This window comes from Equus quagga, chromosome 17 (assembly GCF_021613505.1).
Source record: "Equus quagga isolate Etosha38 chromosome 17, UCLA_HA_Equagga_1.0, whole genome shotgun sequence".
Taxonomy (NCBI): domain Eukaryota; kingdom Metazoa; phylum Chordata; class Mammalia; order Perissodactyla; family Equidae; genus Equus; species Equus quagga.
The window spans coordinates 43571099-43588051 of NC_060283.1; positions in this window are offsets into that span (position 1 = coordinate 43571099).

Here is a 16953-nt window from a genome sequence, read left to right on the forward strand (position 1 = left end):
CGAAGAGCTGCAGATACTGAGTCAGGAAGCCTCAGTCCAGGTTTAGAAAACATTGTCAGGGCGACAGAAAATCTAGTCCCTTCCTTCCTGTTGGCCTACCTCAGCCTGACTCCTTGCTTGGGAACACGTAGTTCACAAGCTGACATTTCCAACAGGAGTGCCTTAGAGAACCCCAAAAATTTCAGTATCCTGAAATAAAGTGAACAGAAATATTGGGCATGAGACTCGGTTGGGTCAGATACAGCCACAAAAATACACATGCGCAGACCACAGGTTGGAGAGAGATTTTGAAATGCGTAACAAGGAGCACGAATGAATTCAGACCAATTTCAACCTTCAACTTTGCAATATAGTCTGACCAGGGCAGGAGTCATAAACTGGGGGCCCAGGGCTGGATCCAGCTCATAGATAAAAACTGTCTGACCTAGATGGGTTTTTTTATTATTATTATTTTCATTCACCGCCAAGATTTAGAAATTGAGAAATTTCCGATTAAATCTGTATTTCCGGCTTCTTGTGAAAAAGCAGATCTGAGAAGAGCTGGCCTGGATTTCCTCATGGTCACAGTGTGCTGGCGAGGAGAGGAGAAGCTTTCTCCACCTGGCCTGCTTTGCTCTTTAACCCACCAGCCTGGCCCTGAGGATGCTGGCATTCACGTCCTCTGCTTCTCTGGGCACTGCCCAGAAGGGGCCTTCGGGGGAATGAAGCTGATGGTGAGGGCAGACTTGTGATATATTCTTGAAAGGATAATATTACACTAATGAGCCATTCTGTTTAGCAGGAATTGAAGCTTCCTGGAGCCTTTCAATTACAAGCTCAGATAGAGAATGTCACAGTACTGTAATTGTATGGGGTGATTTAAAGATACAAGGGTCAATTTTTATAAATAGGACCAATTGTTTCTCTCTTTACTCTGGTCCTTTTAGCCCATTCTAAACCGCAGGAGAATGCCTTTATTTTTATATCCCGTATGTATCTGGGCCAAATGTTCAAAGGAAGGTAAGTTTCTTCCACATTTAACACTTCACCAGAACTTAAATTAAGGAAAAACTGCTTGAGGAATAGTCTAAAAATCTGGCCGAATTATGAAATTTGCACTTATTTGAAATACCATTTCCTACTGACATTTCCCTTCCGGCCGCCTTGGCAATAATGTAAGAATTATTTATGACTCGGCATTTCCCCACCACAGCTGCCCACAGGACAGAGCGTGAACCGAAGAAAAGAAAAAAACCACGCTGGCTTCACCCTTTCAGCTTTGGCCCTCCTGGCTGAGAAGAGGCCAGTTCCCCCAGGAGGCAGGGCTCAGGCTGCACGGGGGCCAACTTGGGTTCAAATCCTGGCTCTGGAATATTCCAGCTATGTGACCTTGAAGCTATTGTCTACAACAAGGGTCAGCACACATTTTCTGCAAAGGGCTGGTTTCTTCTGAGGTCTCCCCACTTGGCTTGTCTTCTCTCTGTGTCTTCACCTGGTCATTCATCCCTCTGTCTCTGCTGTCTGTGTCTTAACCTCCTCTTCTTATAAGGGCACCAGTCATATTGGACTAGGGCCCACCCTAATCAGCTTGTTTTCACCTTAATCTCTTCTTCAAAGGCTGTATTTTCAAATACAGTCCCAGTCTGCGGTACTGAGAGTTAAGATTTCAATATATAACTTAAGGGGGAGGCACAATTCAACCCATCACAGTTAGTATGTAAATGAGCAATGAGTAGGCATGGCTGTGTTCCAAGGAAACTTTCCCAAACCAGGCCAGCGGCCAGATTCAGCGTGTGGACCCAGGTTTGCAGATGACTGGTCTTCACCGTCTACACTCCCTCCCTTCCCACTTACTCCTCAATCAGCTCTCACTGGACTCTCACTGCATTATTCCACCTAAAGTCCTCACCCAAAGGTCACCAGTGGCCTCATCTCTCTGGCCCCCCTGCAGTGTCAATTCCACACAGGGGACTTCCTAGTGAGCCTTTCTTCCCTGGAGTCTAGGGAGGCCACACTCCTTGCATTCCTCTGACTTCTCTGGCGGCTCCCTCCCTCCTCTTTTGCTGGCACTCCTCCCCTCCCAGCCACTAAATGCTGGACTGCCTTAAAGCTAAGTGCAGGGGCTGGTCTGGTGGTGTCGGTGGTTAAGTTCCCGTGCTCTGCTTCAGTGGCCCGGGGTTTGTGGGTTCAGATCCTGGGCGCAGACCTAAGCACCGCTTATCAAGCCACTCTGTGGCAGTGTCCCACAAATAAAATAGAGGAAGATGGGCACTGATGTTAGATCAGGGCCGATCTTCCTTAGCAAAAAGAGGAGGATTGGCAGCAGATGTTAGTTCAGGGCTAATCTTCCTCACCAAAAAAAAAAAAAAAAAAAAGCTCAGTGCAGAGGTCCCTTCCCTTCTTGCAATATGATTTCTTCCAAGGTGATCTCATCAACACCCCTGATTTCAATTACCCTCTAATCAGCCCAAGACTTACGAATATGTGGCTCCAGCCCATGCATCTAACTACCTCCTTCCTCTTGTCAGTGTTTCCATAATGTTTGTGTTGTGTGTCCCGGCTCTTTACTGTTTGCTTTTCTTTAACCACTATAATCTCCAGGGTAAATTTAGTTCTGTTCTAAAGCCATTTCCACAGGCTAACTTCCCTGACCTGCCTCCCCGTCCCACAGGCCAGGTCAGAACTCTTTTGCCTGCTGTCTGGGCATGCTGTTTAATTTTTCTTCATTCTTCACAGTTTGTTATCGGAAATTTGTGTGAGTGTTCGATTGATGCCTGCCTGGTAAACCCAAGAGACGCAAGGATCCCGTCTGTTGTTCTCCGTGTATCTGAGCACAGAGTACAGAGCCTGGCGCATACTCGGGCCTCAACCAATATGTGTGGGATGATTGAGAAACTTCCAGTAAATGAATTCAACTCTCCGGGCTATGGAGAACTGTTGTTTGGTCTCAGTTCAGGATATTTTGTGTTAGGCTGTGCTTGTTTAGTTTAAATTATGACCCTCAGGAAGGCTTTCCACTTTATATATGTATATTTTTTGCCATTCCTTCTACTTTCCTGAATTCCCCTTGTGTAGAGAATGGAGATCCTTGGAAGAGGGAACACACTGCCCTTTGAGAATTTCTTTAGTTTTTGTGTATAAGGGAAAGGATAGAGCCCTGGAGGCAGACAATTCTGGTTCAAATTCCGAGTCAACTACTTATTAACTGCATGATTAACCTTGAGCAGGTTGCTTCACCCCATTGCTCTTCAGTTTCTGCACCTACAGAATGATGACGCTAACACTCACCTGTGTTAAATGTGTAGGGTGTGGACAGGGCCTGGCATTGTGAAGCTTCCTTATTCATTTCACAAATCTCTTGTGTGCCCACAAATGGGACAGCCATTGGTTCAAGCACTGGGGGTACAGCAGTAAGTGAATCAGACCAGTCCTGCACCTGTGGGGCTCCCATTCTGGTGGCAGAGACAGGCAGTATAGACAAATGAAGCCAGTTGAGGGTATAGAGATTGAGCTGATGGGGGAGAAGTGGGACATTTTAGCTGTGGAGATGAGGGCAAACATCCCCAGTGAGGGGAATAGAAGCGGACAGCAGAATGAGGCGAGGAGCTGCAAACCTTCATTCTCCCACGCCCCTGCAGGGAGAATTCCTACTCCACCGGGTTACCAGAGAGAAAGCCTCGTTCCAAGGCCTTTCCATCTGTGTGAGAGCAGCGCCAACTGAAATAAGAGGTAGGACTCAGGAGGCTGTGGGCCGTGATGGGCATGGATTGTTCCACCCAGCTGGGGATTTGTTGTGTGTTGGTTTGATATGATTTCAAATCCACTTGTTTATGACTTAAGTGAAGTTGTTCTAATCCACTTGTTTGTGGCAAAGACAAAAAAAAGTTGGTGCGTTGATATGAGAATCAAATAAGTTGTGTGGGGATGTCATCATCTCGTTTGTTGTCATTGATAAAGGACTACTCAGTGGCACAGCTGATGACGAACATTGCTGGGGGTTGATCAGTATGAACACGTGGACGATCAGTCATGGTGAAATCTGCACAGTGGCCCGGAGGAGACGATGGAACATCAACCCGCCCACTAACAGTGTCAGCATCATTCCCTAATATCATGCTCCAGCAACAGGAGACTTTTCACCTTGGTTTTGTGCTGGCAGCGGGATCTCAGCATTTGCTTGGCCAAGCTGTCTCTCCCAAGTACCTACTCATATAAATAGATACCTTGATTTAATTTGGGCTTTATTCCTTTTCTCTCTCCTTGCCTGGAACAGTGGTACGATTAATCTATCCCTGGTTTGGAGTACATTATATTTTTTTTTATTGGCTTATTAAGAGACATTATGCTGTGTGTTACGGGCTTGTGAACGATCCTAAATCCCACAGCAAATCTGTATTAAATAAAGTATTAGCAAAGACAGTCTCAGTCTCGGAGCATAACTTTGCCCCCCAAGACAAAGCAGGATTCCATGTCAAGGTCTTGGGTTTGGTTTCCATATCCAGCAACAGTTGTTATGCAAACTAGATTAGGCACTGAGAAATGCGTCTGTGTAATGGAAATTCTGCTTGGAGGACAATAGGTAAAAAATAAAGCTCCATGAAATCCCACCTCGCAGTGGGTTTGAGGTGGCAGCTGGCAGGTTGGTTTTGCCTTTGCTTGCCTGTGAATAGAAACCTAATGAGTCAAAATGCAGCCAGCCTGGAATAACTAGAACCTTAAGACTATACCAGGAAACCTCAAGCCTTACTCTGGCCCCAGGGATCCAAGAAGGCAGTATGGCTGATCTGGCTGCGCCCTCGGTATAGCTGCTTATCTTTTCACATCTGAGCCTTCTCGAAAGAGTAGGAATGACTCGGTTGAATTATTGCCCTGGAAGGTTGGGCTTGAATAAAATTCAAAAGGCTTAAGATCTCTGCGCGCCATTTCTCTCCAGTAGGCCCCACACACTTTCTCCTGTATAGTCAATGGGAAGGAATAAGGAGGGTAGAATGAGATCTCCCACTAAGGACCCAGATACATTTTCTAGCATTCATAAACCCAAACAAAAGGACTGCCTCCTATCTTCAGAATCCCTCTCCAGCTGCACAGCTTACAGCATCGAGGAAGCGAGTCCCTATTATGTGAGAGATACTTCTGGCTGCCTGGGGGCACCAAGAATTATCAACCTGTAAATAAAGCATTTCAGTCAGATGAGTGGTTGAAGCCCAGAAACACTCAAGAAATTAGTGAGCGTGTCGATATATTAAGATTTAGGAAGCTGAGATTTTTCAGAAACATTTGACGGATCACCAATTCACAAGTTCTTATGGTTTTGAAACTCCAACACAGCCAAGGGGCGTACGTACAATTGCCCCAGCTCAATATGCTGAAGAGGGTAGTTTGGAAATTGATACGCGTCTATTCCTGAGGCAAATCTCCTAGGAAGGAAATCAGACTCTTAGATATGTAAAAGTCTCAAACAAAACTATTACATATCCAGGTATCTTTCAGTCTCGATCAAGGTGAAGAGCTTTAATTCAAAAATGATACATCAATAAAATAAGGGTATATAGCATAGAAGACATTTGCTTTTTCTCATTTACTCATTTCAGTCAACATTAGGGGGGCCTACTTTGTACCAAGTACTCTTCTAGGTGCTATAGAAGAATGAAAAGATGAATTCAACCCATTCTTGGGCCTGGAGAGCTTCCGCTTGGGGGTGGTATGAGGTGGAGCTGAGCTTGTAGAAAGAGAGATAAGCAACCCATGATTTCTTGTGCCTAAGAGATGGCCTATGGCTAAGAGCTGGCCAGAAGTGTGGCAGGTTGATCTGGGGAGCCAGACCTGTTAATCTGACATCAGGCCACTTGACCAGCTGCTGTGGTTCCATTCAGCTCTAAGCTTGGGGAGCATAAAATGTGTGTCCTCCCACGCACAGCCCGTTCCTTGGATCACTCAATGTGCCCCCAATGACCAAGCGTCTCCTCTGGGAGTGTGGCCAGTTGGACCCCCAACTAGTTTGTTTCCTAGGTTTTAATAATAAAAGATCTCATCTTAAAACTCTATTCCCTCATTTTCAAGGTTTGAGACCCTTCTTTCCTCTTCAAAGGGAAATTACTAACCATAAGGAATGATGAACTGGACATCAAGGGACAAGAAACATTCTGAGTCAGACTGACTTCCAGAATACCTGAAACATTTCCAGACTGATTACAAGTTCAGTCACATTTCTGGTAGAACTATGCAACAAAAACCAAACAAATTATGCAGTCGAGCATCAGAGCTTTAATTGGACAAACCATCTTAGCACGTTTAGTATATTTTAACATATATTTAACATATTCCTTTCAGAATTCATCTGAATTTAGAAATTAGACAAAGATACTCAAAAAACATATGAAGACTACCTCTGCTAATTTATACAGAGACTATCTCTGGGAAGATATAAGACCCCAGTACCCGTGGCTGCCTCTGATGAGAGGAGCCAGGTGCCTAGGAAACAGGAAGTGCATATGTGGAGGTTTTCCCACTGTGTTCACGTTTGAATTTCTCGAATTTTGTACCATGTCGATGTATTACCTCCTCAAAAATAAATAATTTTTTTATTACACATGAAGAAAGAGCTGTAATATTTATTTATTTTTGTCATGAGGTCACTCTTCCTGTCACTCTTCTTCTAAAGTAAGAAATTCTCTCAAGGCCTGAGGAAAACGATGAATTCAACTTTTCCTGACAGGAAAGGCAAAGTCTGAAAATGATGCCTGATGGAGAGAATGAAGAATCTTGGCAAGAGACGTGGTGCTGACAGATGAAGAAACGCGTGTCTGACAGAATCTGGACTCGTCACCAAAGCTGAGATGGAACAAAAAGCTAAATGTGTTTGGAATTATGTCTTCCTTCTTATTGTCAATTTATTCAACTGATCGAGGCACTTTCTAGTCATTGCCTGCAGCTTCCGTCCTCAGCCAACGCATTGTGGGGACTGTGGAGTCTTTTTTCCTTTCTTCTGAACTGACCGACACAGAAGTCAAGAGTCCCACTTTTGGTTGGAAACACGGTGCTGTCAGGGGGCATTTTTCACTGCACGATGGTTCCCTGTGCGCCAGTCATGACCTGTGAATGCCACTGTGCTAGAAGATTGCAAGATCCAGTGGTGTGACAGGAACTGTAGGAAAAGATTAGGGGCAGAACAGCCCATTGCCACACGTGGAGAGAGGCGAACCGTGAGCTTCCATTGGACTGTTTGACAGAAGTGTGCCAAGGTTTATGTATTAGGTCACAGCCAAAAAGCTATTTTTGCTGTGCCCTTTGACCTCTTTTGGAAGGCAAGTCACGTGTTACCAATGACACACCTCAGACTTTAACAGGCTGCCCTCACTCAAAAGCGATAACAAGTTGCTGGATATTGTGGGGCCCTGTGGAGTTTTCAATTGCATCATTCACAGTAAGACAAGAGTCTTGCACGGGAGGGGTCCAAAGAAGCTTCCAGAACACTAAAAATCTGGCCGTGAGATAAAACACAGTGTTATCCGTGCAGGGATCTGAGGTCGCCGCGGTCTCCCACAAAAGTGCCATGTTGTATGGGATTTGGAGGAGTCAGAGCTGGCTTCTGGCTAAACAGCTTACAGAAGGTTCCATGGAAGAGAGGGCATGCAGTGTTCACCTTGTTGAGTAAACCCCAAAATCAGTGGCGTGCAATCAGGCCAAGCCAGAGACCATCTCCCCAGCAAAGTGACACACTTCCCCTTCCCCTTTCATTGTGTGGAAAGTTGTTGCCATCCCCACTCTCCACTCAACAGATCCACTGGAACCAGATGGTGTCTCTAAAAATGTGGCCTGCAGCCATGACTGCAGAGTCAGAGGTGTGACTTGCATTCTCTTTCAGAATAAGAATAGATAATGTAAAATAGTGCTGGTTGGGACTGGCTCAGAGACAAGAGAAACTGATGGATGGAAATATGTGCCCCAGGTTGTTGATCTGTGCCTTTGTTTCCTCATCATCCCCTCCAGAGAGGTAGTGCACTTCAGGAGGGTGGGGCCTGGGCTGTCTGACTCCAGGGCTGCATTTGAGCTCCCAGGCTCACGCCCAGCACCCGGCAAGTACACAGCAAATTTTCCTCCGATGAATGAGGGGACTTCTCAGAATAAAATTTTGGTGGTCAGGGATCAAGACAGCTGCTGATTCTCTGCCATCTGGAAGTCAGTCTTTTCTCAATATCCCAGCAGAGGACGAGTCTTGATTACAAGCATCGTTACCCCAGATGGCTTGCACAGATTGCCCCCTAGTTCTGAGCCCAACGATGGGAATTCCTCCCAGCTCCCGACAGGCTGCCTTCCCACTCTGACTTACATTCGACCTCTTTGATCAGGTTCGGGCCAACCTTGCGCCTCCCAAACACATTTTATTAATCCTATTTGGTCCCGGAGAGAAGCCAAAAATTCCTGGAGAAGGTCGAATGCCTCCGCCTTGGCCAGGTCGACATTTGAGTGCACACCGCCCTCTTGTGTCTACGATGCATTTGACAACGCAATTTTCAACATCTGTTCCAGCACAGCAAAATGAAGCCTTTCAGAGCTCTTAGGCAGAAAGAGCTCAGTGTTAAAGGGAAGGGAGAACACACATGCCAGTCTGCCCAGAATGTCCAGAATAGTCCAGAATGTTGTGACGATGGTTCTGACCACCCAACCCAGAGCTTTGAAGATTAAAAAAATAATCAGGCATGATAAAATCCAAATTTAAATGCTCACAGACAGAAAAGTCTACCTTTTAATGGAGCTGGGCATTTTCCATAAACTGAGGTTTAGACAATCATGTCGAAGGATGCAGCTGTACTCCGAGTGTTTTCATGTTCAATGTGTGCCTTCTGAATCACCTTTCACATCCTTTTTTGTGTTGTCCTTTCGCACACCACACACACTCACACATATGTGAGCTGTGTCAGGGTATAAACACGCTCACCTCTGGGGTTTGTCCTCTCAGCCACCGCGTAAGACTGTTCACCTGGCTCACACACCATCTCTCGAAGAGAGAAGCCCCTCGTTTCTCTAACCCTGGCCAGTCCTCTCCTCTCCATCCCGTTAAGCAGGTGCACAGTGGGTTTCTGGCACAGCCCGACAAGCCTGAGTCTGAACTTCCCACACGCACTGGCCCAAACGTGGCCTGGATGCGACGGTGGCCCGTGCCTCTATGTTATTGGTTTTTAACGTAAAAAGACTAGAATAAAAGACACTGTCACCATAGACATTATAAAAATCATCTTCGGAACACTCAATTATGTGTTATCCCGGGTTACATACTGCAAATAAAGAATGAAAAGACAGACTTTGCATTGCAGGAACACACATTTTATGGCTCCACCCCTCACACAGGTGCACCTCACCTTCAGAAAACTGCAATTCAGGCCTCTGCAGGAGGTCTGTGCTGCGATATAAACAGTGTCCCTGAAGATGTGCAGTGCGCAACCTGAACATTCCTACAAAGCAGCCCTGAGAAAATTCTTTCTCAAAAAAAGAGCAGGAAAGCTCAGACTGTGCCTTTATTTATTTATTTATTTTTAGGAAGATCAGCCCTGAGCTAACTACTGCCAATCCTCCTCTTTTTGCTGAGGAAGACTGGCCCTGAGCTAACATCAGTGCCCATCTTCCTCTGCTTTATATGTGGGACGCCTACCACAGCATGGCTTGCCAAGCAGTGTGTAGGTCTGCACCCGGGACCTGAACCGGCAGACCCCAGGCCGCCAAGGCGGAAGGTGTGCACTTAACCGTTGCACCACCAGGCCTGTCCCAATAGACTATGCCTTTAAAACCTCATTTTGGTCATTCTTCAGTAAATTTGAGATGTAAGTCAGGCTTGATGAGATGTAAAACAGGCGCACCCTGTTTTCATGGGTCATAATCCCTTACCCCAGAAGAACAGGGCTCTGGCAAATTTACAGACAAGTTAGTGACCAGCAGGTGAGGGAGATGTCGTGGGTGGCACGACATCTTTGATATCCCTTTAAGCACACTTTCCATACCTGTCTTTGTCATCCCTGTGAAAAAAGGCCTCTCTTCCTTTTTTTTCTGTCCTTATCCCAGTCTCATTGACCACAGGACACCGGGCCCAGTAGCAGGAATAAACCTGACCTTTCCCTCCCAGGGCTCCAACAGGCAGCAGGGTTCATGTTCGTGTAATGAGCATAGGAGGAGTATGATTTGCTCCGAGCTAAAGTATCCTGATAAATTCTTTTCTGATTCCCCTTCAGAGTAAATTGAGGCTAAGGGTAAAGGGCAGAGGTTTTGGGCCCACAGTTTTCTGCAGTAAAAGAGATAAGATTAACAACATAACAACTCAGTCTTCTGCAGCCAGGTCCTCAGGTGGAGGATGCCCAACTGGCGAGGTTGCTTAGCATTTCAAAGTGATTCTTGAGGATGCTGTCTCTTTTCTGAGGCCTGAGAGGGGGCTCTTCTTGGGTGGAGAGTCTGAGAGGAGTCTTAATAGAACAAGGCTGTCACTTGTCTGTGTCCCTCATCTCAGTCAGCCCATCACACCCTCCGGACGGCTCCTTCCCACTCTCCATGTTGCTGAATCCGGTAGAGCACGTCTGGTCCTCCGCATCCACGAGCTCTCAGCACCATTGGCCTTCTCAGGGTTGCTCACTGTCTCCTGAAACTTTCTCTTCCTTTGGCACCCTTAGCCCAGCTTCCTGGCTTTGCTGCCACCGCTCTGCCTCTCCTCCTGGCTCCTGGGCGGGCTCCCCCTCCTTGCTCCTTTTCTGAGTCTCGCGTATGTCTTTCCAAGAGCCTACTTGACATCGCCGTGTAGACGATGCACAGGTATTTCCAATTCCACGCGGCAGACTGAAAGTCACAATCTTGCCCTCACCCAAAACGACCCCAGGGACGAAACTGCTCCTCCCACACCTGGTCACTGAGAACCTGGAGCAATTCTTGACCACACCCCCCCCCCCCCCCCCCCCCCCCCACCAGCCTTTAAGTCCCCTTCTGAAAATATGAGCAATTGACTTCTTTCCACCGTCATTGCCGCATCTAAATCCAGTCCATCCCACCTCTCTGCCAGTCACAGAGGCTTCCTCGCTGTCTCCCCATCTCCATCTTCATCCCATTGCAACCCATCCTCCATAGCAACAAATGGAAACCTTGCTGCCCTGCTAAGAGCATTCCCACTTCTCTCAGGAGAAAGTCCAGAATTCCAACAGGTCCTACAATGCTGGGCAAGACCTGCTCCCCTCAACCCCTGTGGTCTCATTGCAAGCCATCCTCTCTTCTTCCTCCACAATCCCCATACTCTAGCTTTCTGTCAAGTCCTCTAATTCCAGAACCTTCTTCCCTCAATCTCCTAACCTGTTCTTTGCCTTTGCCTGGAATGCACTTGTTCCCCCATTTTCGTGGCCAGCACCCATTCAGACTTCAGCCCTCAGCTATTGTCTCCAAGGGCACCTTCCCTGACGCACAAACTAGGTTAAGACCCCTCTGCCATACGTCATAGCATCTCTCAACAATCGTAACCAAAATACGTACTTTGTCCTCAGTAACCACAACTGCCTTCCAAGGAGGGTGGATCCCATGAGATTGAAGGACTGTGCAGCTGCTGAACATCTAAAAGAGCCTGACTGTGAGCGTTTATGGGAGAACTAAGACATTCTACCAAATACAGTGGTAGGAAGTAAGACCAACAACAATACCGGATTTCTCTGGGCAATTCCAGAAACAAGAGCAAAGAGGGACAGTGGGATAGATGCCGGGGGAGCAAAGGGTATGGAGAGGGCCCAAGCGGAAAGACCGAAAAAGCCTTTCGAAGAACAGAGTTAGCATTTAAAAGAAAACATTTTGTGGCCTGCCCAGTGGCCTGATGGTTGAGTTCGCGCGCGCTGCTTCTGTGCCAGGGTTTGCAGGTTTGGATCCCGTGCGCAAGCCTAGCACCAGTGGTCAGGCCACGCTGTGGTGGCATCGAACATAAAATAGAGGAAGATTGGCACAGATGTTAGCTCAGGGGCAATCTTCCTCACAAAAAATAAAAATTAAAAAACCAAAAAATAAAATAAAACATTTTATTTGCCCAGGACTCTATAAGCAGATCCACCTGTCTATACAAAAGACTTCTGCCTGAACAATGCAACTCCTGTTCAACTTGAGTCCGTGAGGAATTTTTCTTGCAAGTAACAAGGACACATATGCAGGAGAAATGTCTGTAGGAGCTGACAAGATCAGGACAGGATCTGGAGCGATGGCTCTCCTCCACTATACCTGACACCCTCCACTCCCACCCCCTGCACCGGAAATGTCCACACTGCAGACTTGGTGAGGAAGCAGAGTGTAAAAAGGGAAGTAAGAGGACCAGCAGGGTAGACGCAGAGGTGACCAGGCTGGAGGGGACAAGCAGGTGGCCTCCTTCCTGTACTCCTTTCTTCTCAGAATGAGCTGGACCCGGGTTGACAGTAAAAGCTGTAAATATCACCTAGAAAATTCCCCATGAGTGATTGTTAGCTGATAATCCATTCAATCTTCCCAAAGGGTGCTATTAAGGCACATTTACAGCTAATCTACGCACTCCCACACACACCCAGACAGGAATACATTCTAAGATGATGACAGAGAGAAATAGAGCATGGATCTGGTGAGGCCCAGCTTGGCAGCAGGTCCTCAAGGCCGACTGGCTTATGTATCCCTGTTTTTATCAGTTTTTGGAAATTCTCCCAGAACTATAATAGTAAATATTTTCTTAATTAAGAAAAAAAAGTTTCATTCTAATCAATCAAGTAAACCACAGAACAGTCTAAAGGAAGTTAAGCCTTCGGAGTGAGGTCACAAACTTTTCTGTAAAGTCAGGGAGTCAGTCTGTCAGGCTTTGTGGCCTCCTATTGTGTCTGCCGCATATTTTTATTTTTCTTTCTTTCTTTCTTTCTTTTTTTACAACACTTTAACAGTGTAAAAATCATTTTGTGCTTTTGGACAACACAAAACCAGGCCAAAGTCATGGGCCTAGTTGGCTGACCTTTGCATTAAAGTAAGGAGAAATGGTAATAATACATCATCTTTTTTTTCTGAGCAAGATTGGCCCTGAACTAACATCTGTGCCAATCTTCCTCACCAAAAAAAAAAAGTGTGATCTGGTATTACTATAAAGGTAATTTGGTGACTATTAGTCAACATCTGAAGGGTTCTTTGATTTCTTATGTTTGCCAGATGTTTTCCACCTATTGTGTGGACAAAGAGGACCAGCCTCAAACCATGGACACATTCAGCTTAGTTACATGGGAAAAAAATCTCTGCCTACAGAGAGAGGTTGAATAACCCCTTTTCTTGCAAAATCTATAAAGATAAGATAGACAATTAGCGGTTTTGGGCTCAATGAAATCTAAGTTGAAGACAGTGCTGAGTGGTCTAGCAATCGGATCCACATGATTATAGATAATTTGGTCTCCTGTCTATGTCCTCTCCATGAAAATTTGGCCTCAATTTTGACTGTGTACTAAGAATTCTCTGTGTACTCACAAGGTCTGGTCTCCTGGAAGGGCATAATATACAATTTTCATGTTAAGGTAACAGAAAGTCTGGAAATAATATACCTTATGACATTGTCCTGAGTGCATGATAAACTACGTTCATGATAAGAAGGTTACGTGTCAGTCACCAGTCACTGCATATTAAAAAGTTATTTATGGAACATGTGATAGCTCTGTGGCAGGAACCCAGGTAATGGATCCACAGGCCGGCAATGAGAAAGAGACTGGCAGCCAGGCAGTAATGGCCCAGCTCTGTCACTGACTCAGGAGCTCAGCTGATCAGGTCAAGGTTTCAGCCTCAAGATAATCACGATGATGTCACAGGAGCAGGATATGGGACGTCACCTCCAACACCCCTCACCTGTCCGTTGTGGGCTCAGAGGGAACCTCGCCTATTAGAACAAGGTTCCGCCAAACTATCGGTCTCTTATCTGGAGTTGTGAGGGCTGGGGGCTGAGGGAGCAGCCAGGAAAGCAAATCTAACTAACACGGGACCTGGATCCTGGGGCCCAATGGAGTGGGAGGCCCGGATACAGGAGAAAGGACTGAGACACACGAAGCAAAACCAGCAAACTGGTTGGTGGGCTGGAGTGATGTCACAGGTGTAGATGGTACCCTCTCTGACTTCATGCACAGAATAGACAGAGCCTGTCACCTGAGGCACTTAGGCAACCAAGATTGGGCTTAAAAATCAGCTTCAAGTCACTCCTTGGGGGACCTTGGGCAAAATACTTGACCTCTTTCTGTCTCAATATCCTTATCTTTAAAACTGGAATACTGGAGCTCTCCATTACCCGAGGATAATTGGTACAGGGGGAAAAAAACCTTTGAAGTGAATGTATTTAAACAGCAACTAAAGTTTCACAGCAAATAATTTTGGAAAAACTTTGATTACAACCTTATCTGTGAAAATGAAACAAAAAATTATGCATATAAATTATTTTGTTTTATGGTTAATGAAATATAGGTTATAATGACAACTATGTGCTAATTTCTAGAACAGCAAGTAACTAAGATTTGATTGTAGAGCTTTGGGCATGTTTTTCCTGACAACATTCTCCATGCTGGAGGGCCCCATCAGTTTTTCTAAGGGTCTTTCCTAATATTTTGATAGGCAAAGAATTGTCTTTCCATGGTGTGGCATCTTATTGTCAATATATTCCTTTCAAGAACAGATATGGAAAGAACAATTCTAATTTTTTTTTTTTTTTTTAAATTTAGCTCTTACTGCCCGTGGGTCCTGTCCCCATGCCTGCAGCTCTTCACTGCCCATAGGTCCTGTCCCCATGCCTGCAGCTCTTCACTGCCCATGGGTCCTGTCCCCATGCCTGCAGCTCTTCACTGCCCCTGGGTCTCGTCCCCATGCCTGCAGCTCTTACTGCCCATGGGTCTTGTCCCCGTGCTATTCCATACTATTCTCTGAATAAAAGAGCACTACTGCCAGAGCTTGAGAGTCCAAGAAATCTTTCGACTCCTCGATTCACCGAGTCCACATCAGTATTCAAACTACGCAAAATTTGAATGTGTTTTCATCAAAACAAAACATAGGAAATATAAAAGTAAAAAAATTTTAAAGTATTTGTCACGTGCTTAGAAGTTAACTTCTTGAAAAAAATCTTCAAAATTACCCAGAAAATTAAATGACAAATCAAATAATAATTAACAAATATCCACACTTTAAATAAAATTATCTAAATAAAAGTGAAATGTTTATTTTTTTAAAATGCAATTAAATTTTAGCAAATAAATGACGAGGTAAAAGTATTCACAAATCTAGTGTTTAAGGTGCATTTATTGCCAATGTAAAGAATCAATCGCCTATTTCATGTATGTTATGTCTAGACCTACATGGAAATAAATCCAAGATAGATATGAATTATTTAATATTGTAAACATTGCTCAGCTACCCCACGCAACTGTTGCAAATGCCAGGCTAACACGTGAATACCTCCAGAACAAGGAATTAGAACACAAAGAGAAGCAAGAAAATGGATGCTTGCCAGTCCTTCCTGGAAACGATCCTGTATTATACAAGAAGATTTTGTATTCATGCTGAGAGGAAGGATTTGACAAGTCAATCTGTTTTTTCTCTTGCCTAAGTAGTTCCACCACACAAACCCTCCTCCACATGCCCTGAGGCAATCAGCCCACACACCCCGAGGACAGTGGGAGGCGGTCAGTTCCTCTTTCAAAGACACAGAGAGCTGTGGACACCACTTCCCGGGGCCCGAGTGGTGTTAGTCATCTCATGATGGCGGATGTTCAGGCTTATAGGCTGAGCTCTGGATCCTAAGCGGCAGAGGGGCCTCTCCTTAATAGATCTATTTTTGTATGTTGTTGGTGTGTGGGACCCTAGCGTGCAGGGCCCAGAGATCTTCTTGCCCAGATCTAAGGGTGCCACTGGGTGCATGGAAAACTCCCATAATTATTGAAGAATCATCTCCCATAGAGACCTCCTCTTTGAGGGCCATCGCTGGGACGTGCTTCTAACACAGGGCTCAGCGTGTGACACTGAAATGACTTGTTCGTCCGTGGCCTCCCACTCAACTGCAGTCTCCTTGGGGCCTGTAGCTTACAAACAAGATTGACTTGTACTCCACTTTGTTCTATTTCAAAGGCAAGGCACGTCTAATTTGCCAAATACAAATTATATTGAATATGTGTTCCCAGCTCCTCCTGCCACCCTGTTTATGTTCCTGAGTGGAAAGTCACTGTGCTCTAGAGAAAGACCGTAGTTCAGGTTCCTGGGCTGCACAGACCCCAGGGTGGGCCCACCTACGTGTACTCATTCACACTTGTGGGACTGCACACGGCTGGCAGTGCACGAGCTGCTCCAGGTCTTAACTCTGTGACCCACAGTCTTGCTCTTCTGAAGGAGTCATCTTTTTGCTAACTTTTGAGTGACTCTCATCATATCCTTCTTTTATTCTCAGAATCTGAGCACTAACCTGGGAAAGGAGAAAGGCTGAAAAAGGGTTGGGAAACATCCCATAGACTCTTCTCCACAAATCTGGGACATGGGAGGTGTGGAAATGTTAGCTCTTTTGTTTTTTTTTAAAAAAAAGATTTTATTTTTCCTCTTTCTCCCCAAAGCCCCCCAGTACATAGTTGAGTATTTTTAGTTGTGAGTCCTTCTAGTTGTGGCATGTGGGATGCTGCCTCAGCATGGCCTGATGAGTGGTGCCATGTCCGTGCCCAGAATCCAAACCAGCGAAACCCCGGGCTGCTGAAGTGGAGTGCGTGAACTTAACCAGTTGGCCACAGAGCCAGGCCCTGGAAATGTTAGTTTTGAGGCCTCTAATTGGTAAAGACATCAATCTCAGAAGGTATTTCTTTGTACCATCTCTTAAAGGATCAGTGAAGACCGTTGGATAAGAATGGAAAAGATTAGACATCAGAATTCTAATCATACTTACAATTTAGATGAAGACTTCAGAGTCAGACTTGCATTGGTTATGCAGAAAACAAAGGTTTCAGTAAAATAGACCCT